The sequence below is a fragment of the Salmo trutta genome, chromosome 16 (genome assembly GCF_901001165.1).
Source record: "Salmo trutta chromosome 16, fSalTru1.1, whole genome shotgun sequence".
Lineage (NCBI taxonomy): Eukaryota > Metazoa > Chordata > Actinopteri > Salmoniformes > Salmonidae > Salmo > Salmo trutta.
This window is the reverse complement of record NC_042972.1, coordinates 53574039-53580918: the sequence shown is the minus strand read 5'-3', so window position 1 is coordinate 53580918 and position 6880 is coordinate 53574039. Positions and strand designations below refer to the sequence as shown.

At 40.5% G+C, this 6880-nt stretch overlaps 1 protein-coding gene across 2 annotated transcripts in view; it reads left to right on the top strand.

The window, feature by feature from the left end:
- Positions 1-1242: 1242 nt before the first annotated feature.
- Positions 1243-6880, top strand: part of LOC115151028 (metabotropic glutamate receptor 4-like) — a 283964-nt gene continuing 278326 nt past the window's right edge. The window contains exon 1 of one of the 2 annotated variants that reach the window (XM_029694935.1): positions 1243-1448. The gene's annotated coding sequence lies outside the window, so the exon portion shown is untranslated. Of the gene's footprint in view, positions 1449-1529; positions 2189-6880 lie in introns of those variants that run through there. The other variant, XM_029694936.1, reaches the window with a different exon arrangement.

The window sequence follows — 6880 nt, the reverse complement described above, 5'->3', positions numbered from 1 at the left end:
TTTCTATACCGCATGCCAAACCGTTTGGACTGGGCTGCTGAAACATCTTCCTTTTGAAGTGTAAGTTGGTATGAATGGTTTTTTTTTCTTGTTTTTTTGAGGGGACGGTCTGAAGTACACGTTCTGTTTGTGAGAAATACAGCTACTTCAAAGAAAACACATGCGGGTGCTTTGAAGTTCAGTGCATTTTCTAAAGCAGACAGATTGAGAAAAGTGTTCAGGAGGAACGTTGTTTTTTTCCCATTCCATGGTCTATACGTCTCTAACCAATTCTATAAGAGGGAAAGGTTTTTGAGGATTGGATATTGCCTACTGAAAAATGTAGTCAAAGGGGTAAAGGTCCCCCCTCGCCCCATAATACAGCTGCAGCATTGCATGTCAATATCTAAAGTGCGAATATCAAATATGGAATTCAAAAACACACCATTATGCGTAGATAATGGTGATTAGCATCATAGGAAGAGTAGCTAATGGGAATCGAAATAAACAAGTAAACACTATCCAACAGGCCATTCTTTTCAGCTCAGCCAGGCATGAGGTGTTGAATGCTCAATCACCGTTATTAGTTATGTGGCCGTATGCAATAGCACACGTGCTACTCTTGCCTAAAGGTTATTTTGTGCCCTTTTCAAATGAATTCAGTCTATATTACAAACATTGCCTGTAAACTTGAGTAAAGGTTATTCTTTTGATATGAATCCCACATAATTCCCACAGCGGTCTGTGACATTTTGTGGCTATGATACATCTGTTGTTTTACTCAATATACTATTTACTGCTCTAACTTCGGGACAGTCTGCAAATATTGACACATTTGTTCACCTCAAACACAGTCTTGGTCTCTGCCTTCTCAGTGTGGGAGACTGATTAGTCTGAGCATAATACCACCTCATTAGTAAACCAAAACCATACCCGAGATGTACTGTAAACACATGGTAATAACATTCGAAGCATCTTATCTTAATGTTAACTTAATGTTAATATCAGAATATCATAAAAACAGTTATTGTACACAGCTCATACCATTAAGAATATGGTAATCATATTAAATATGCCAATTTCTAATATTCTCATTCCAGTTTACCATTGTTTATACGGTTTGATTCAAATTTTCCGTTCCATAATCCCACTGGCCTGTGATTATCCCAATCCCTGACTGATGATTTAAATGGGATTTTCCCTGGTCTCTGGCGACCTGTGACGGTGGGGTGATATTTAGAGGGTTCAGAGATACAGACATTCAAGGCCAGTCCAAGTAAACAGACCTGACTGTCAAAACTGCAGACTGTGAGTGTGGAACACTCTCACCCACAACCACAGTGGGATTATTACTTGATATGCATCTTAACCTGGGAGACAACAAAGGGGATTTCTGATGTCGACAATATTGATTGATGCATTCTTGTGTTCCCAGAGCTAATTTAAACACAATGCTGTGATTTTGCTGAGTGAGTAAACAAGTTAACATCATATGATCCAAAGATTTTCTAGATTAAGTTGTTATTGAGTGATTGAAATTGTTGCCATATTGCTTTGTCTTTTGCAGGGAAATATGACCATATAAATATGACCACCTCTTAATTTTGCAAATTATAACTGGAGAATATCTGTTTTATTTGTACCCCTTTAGATACCTGCCCTTTAAAACAATAGTTTGATTCCAGAAGCATTGCTTGCCACAATAACATGAATCTTCCTCAGGACCTTCTCTTATTGCTCTCCAAATACTATATCATATATCTATAGTGTAGGTAAAAGCTGTTTGAATTTCTAGAATTCTATTCCGTTATTATCTTTATTTCGTTTTAGTTAGGTGTCCTCTGCTGTGGATGTGTCGTTGGCCTTTGGGGGGGTTGACAGTCAGTTGGGGGTAGGGCTTCCTGGGCTCTCCCTCCCTTCTCTTTCTGCTGCATTTAAAGGGAACCTGCGGTGAATGAACTCTGCGAAATTACTTCACTCAGTAGCAGATAGTTCAGTGTATTCAAAGGACCTTTCCACTTCCAATATGCTCACAATGAACCTTGGCCCTTGGTGCAGCAGTCCATCGTCTGACTAACCCACTCCTTTGGCAAAACCAGCACATTCACCTCTATTGTATGCTGGGAGATTGTTCCTTCAGATCCCATTACTGCTCCTGCTGCCAAGACTGAACAGTGTCAGGAACATACAGGACAGCAACCATTTGCGAGTAAGTAAGTAGCCTTGAACAAGGCTTCACGTATACCCCCTGGACAGGACACAAGTCTATCGCAGAGCCTTGCCCCCAATCTATCTCCTTAATGCTAAGTGCCAAGCAGAGATGCATTGCGGCACAGTTTTATAGTCTTTGGTATGACTCAGCCAGGGATCAAACTCCCAACCTTCCAAACTCAAGGCAGACACTCTAACCACAAGGTTAGTTGGTAGAGAAAGCATAGGCTAAAAGCTGGTGAAATAAAAAAAGGCTACCGTAATTTCCGGACTATTAAGCGCACCTGAATATAAGCCGCACCCACTGAATTTTTAAAAAAGTATTATTTTGAACATAAATAAGCCGCACATGTCTATAAGCCGCAGGTGCCTACCGGTACATTGAAACAAATTAACTTTACACAGGCTTTAACGAAACACGGCTTGTAACAAAAATAAATAGGCTTTAACGAAACACGGCTTGTAACAAAAATAAATAGGCTTTAACGAAACACAGCTTGTAACAAAAAATAAAAAATTAGCAGTAAGCTTTAGTTGTCTTTTTGCACTGAGTCAATTCCTCACGCTGCTGTTTCCAACATCTTATCATCGACTCATTAAGACCAAGCTCCCGTGCAGCAGCTCTATTTCCTTTTCCAACAGCCAGATCAATCGCCTTCAACTTGAAAGCTGCATCATATGCATTTCTCTGTGTCTTTGCCATGATGAGGGTGACAAAATGACTACCGTAATCAGGATGATGGGAAGTTTGAGAGCGATCGATTTAATCTAAACAGTAAACAAAAAAGTTGTTTGACCTTAACCTGTTCGGCAATTTCATGCCGCCAAAAAACTGAGCACGTCACAGAATGTGTTCTTTTGGAGAATTTTTTTTTTTAAACGGGAAATATCCATATATTAGCCGCGTCATTGTTTAAGCCGCGAGGCTCAAAGCGTGGGAAAAAAGTTGCGACTTATAGTCCGGAATTTACGGTAATCCTATCAAACCTGATGTCAATTTGCAGATGCGTTTTATAATTTAGTTTGTCTCTCTCGATACAAGAACTATCCATCTGAAACAGCACAGTGTTGCATTGTTCAGCAGAGCATACAGTTGTGGTAATTATCTACAGTGCCTTCGGAAAGTATTCAGACCCTTTGACTTTTTCCACATTTTGTTATGTTACAGCCTTATTCTAAAATGGATTAAATAAAACAAATTCCTCATCAATCTACACACAATATCCCATAATGACTAAGATATATATTTTTTTGTAAATAAAAATAAAATACCCTATTTACGTAAGTATTCAGACCATTTGCTGTGAGACTTGAAATTGAGCTCAGGTGTATACTGTTTCCATTGATCATCCTTGAGATGTTTCTACAACTTGATTGGAGTCCACCAGTGGTAAATTAAATTGATTTGACATGATTTAGTAAGGCACACCTGTCTATATTAGGTCCCACAGTTGACAGTGCATGTCAGAGCAAAAACCAAGACATGAGGTCTAAGGAATTGTCTGTAGAGCTCTGAGACAGGATTGTGTCGAGGCACAGATCTGGGGAAGGGTACCAAAAACTGTTTGCAGCATTGAAGGTCCCCAAGAACACGGAGGCCTCTATCATTCTTAAATGGAAGAAGTTCGGAACCACCAAGACTCTTCCTAGAGCTGGCCGCCCGGCCAAACTGAGAAATCAGAGGAGAAAGGCCTTGGTCAGGGAGTTGACAAAGAACCCGATGGTCACTCTGACAGAGCTCTAGAGTTCCTCTGTGGAAATGGGAGAACCTAACAGAAGGACAACCATCTCTGCAGCACTCCATCAATCAGGTCTTTATGGTAGTGGCCAGGCGGAAGTCACTCTTCAGTAAAAGGCACACGACAGCACACTTGGAGATTGCCAAAAGGCACCTAAAGACTCTCAGACCATGAGAAACAAGATTCTTTGATCTGATGAAACCAAGATTGAACTCTTTGGCCTGAATGCCATCGTCACGTCTGGAGGAAACCTGGCACCATCCCTATGTTCAGTGGTGGAAAAAGTACCCAATACTTGAGTAAAAGTATAGATACCTTAATAGAAAGCTGCTCAAGAAAAAGTGAAAGTCACCCAGTAAATTACTACTTGAGTAAAAGTCTAAAATTATTTGGTTCTAAGTATCAAAAGTAAATGTAATTGCTAAAATATTCTTAAGTATCAAAAGTGAAAGTATGAATAATTTATTAAGCAAAGCAGAAGGCACCATTTTCATTTTTTTTTTGAAATTGACGGATAGTCAGGGGTACAATCCAACACTCAGACATAATTTACAAATTATGCATTTATTTTTAGTGAGTCTGCCAGATCAGAGGCGGTAGGGATGACCATGTGTTCTCTTGATAAGTGCGTGAATTGGACCATTTCCCTGTCCTGCTAAGCATTCATCATGCAACAAGTACTTTAGGGTGTCAGGGAAAATGTTTGGAGTAAAAACTACATTATTTTCTTTAGGAATGTAGTAAAGAAAAAGTTGTCAAAAATATAAATAGTAAAGTACAGATACCCCAAAAAATGACTTAAGTAGTAATTTAAAGTATTTTTACTTTACACCACTGCCTACGTTGAAGAAAGGTGGTGGCAGCATCATAATGTGGGGATGTTTTTCAGCGGCAGGGACTGGGAGACTAGTCAGGATCGAGGCAAAGATGAACGGAGCAAAGTACAGAGAGCTCCTTGATGAAAACATGCTCCAGAGCGCTCAGGACCTCAGACTGGGGTGAAGGTTCACCTTCCAACAGGACAACGACCCTAAGCACGCAGCCAAGACTACGCAGGAGTGGCTTCGGGACAAGTCTCTGAATGTCCTTGAGTGGACTAGCCAGAGCCCGGACTTGAACCCAATCGAACATCTCTGGAGAGAGCTGAAAATAGCTGTGCAGCAATGCTCCCCATCCAACCTAACAGAGCTTGAGAGGATATGCAGAGAAGAATGGGAAAAACTCCACAAATACAGTTGTGCCAAGCTTGTAGCGTCTTACCCAAGAAGACTCGAGGCTGTAATCGCTGCCAAAAGTGCTTCAAAAAAGTACTGAGTGAAGGGTCTGAATACTTATGTAAATGTGATATTTCAGTTGTTTGTTTTTAATAAATTTGCAAAAATTCTACAAACCAGTTTTTGCTTTGTCATTATGGGATATTTTGTGTTGATTGATGAGGAAATAAAACAATTTAAGTTATTTTAGAATAACGGTGTAATGTAACGAAATGTGGAAAAAGGAAAGGAGTCTGAATACTTTCCGAATGCACTGTATACATCTGTTGGTAACAGATACCTTTAAAAAAGGTAGAGGCGTGGATCAGAAAACCAGTCAGTATCTGTTTTGACCACCCGTTACCTCATGCAGTGTGACACATCTCCTTCGAATAGAGATGATCAGGCTGTTGATTGTGGCCTGTGGAATGTACAGATCCTTGTGCCGTACATTATCATGCTGAAACATAAGGTTATGGAGGCAGATGAATGGCTCAACAATTGGCCTCAGGGTCTCGTCACAGTATCTCTATAAAATGCAAATTGGGTTCATTGTCCGTAGCTTATGCCTGTCCATACCATAACCCCACCGCCACCATGGGGCACTCTGTTCACAACGTTGACATCAGCCATACACGTGGTCTGCGCTTGTGAGGCCGGTTGGACGTACTGCCAAATTCTCTAAAATTACGTTGGAGGCGGTTTATGGTAGAGAAATTAACGTTACATTTTCTGGCAACAGCTCTGGAGGACATTTCTGCAGTCAGCATGCCAATTGCAAGCTCCCTCAAGACATCTGTGGCGTTGTGTTACAAACTGCACATTTTAGTGCCTTTTATTGTCCCCAGCACAAGGTGCACCTGTGTAATGATCATGCTGTTTAATTATCTTTTTGTCAGGTGGATGGATTATCTTGGCAAAGGAGAAATGCTCACTAACAGGGATGTAAACAAATGTGTGCTCACAATTTGAGAGAAATAAGCTATTTGTGCGTATGGAAAATTTCTGCAATCTTTTATTTCAGCTCATGAAACACTTTACCTGTTGCGTTTATATTTTTGTTCAGTGGAGATGATTGTTGAGTTGTGAATGTCAGTGAGAGGCCCAACCAGGCATATTGCAATATCGCCTATGATATTAAAGCTTTTCTTCTACTTATCCTAAGTAATGCCATGGATTCATCGTTTTTTGGGGCCAAAATAGTGAACTTGGAGGCAAAAAAGGGATGCATAATGTAAGATGCAAACCTCATATTTTAAATGAGTATTAGATTTCAAAACCTTTGACTAATCGCTACGCCATGGAGTTTTGATTAACAATGTGGGAGAAACTTCAATATCAGGGATGGGCAACATTGATGGGGATTAGGGTCACAAAAAATCTGAACTCATCATGAGGGGCCGCAGTGGCACTCGGGTCTGCGTACCCCCATCCATACCCACAAATCCAGTCAGAGCCAGCCTTTTGGGGGCCCTAAGTGAAATGTTTTAATTGTGCCTTGTGTATTCTACTATTTTAGCTCCCAACAGTAAGTTGAGACCCCGTAAATTGAGACCCCGACTGAGTTCAATATTGGGAAATTGATCCACGGGCCTACATCCCTGTGCTATATGAACACCAGAAGCTGCTATTTATTACTGACCAGCAGATGCCCTTAATATGCATTGTGCTTAAAGCTCTTAGGAATGAACCGTTTTT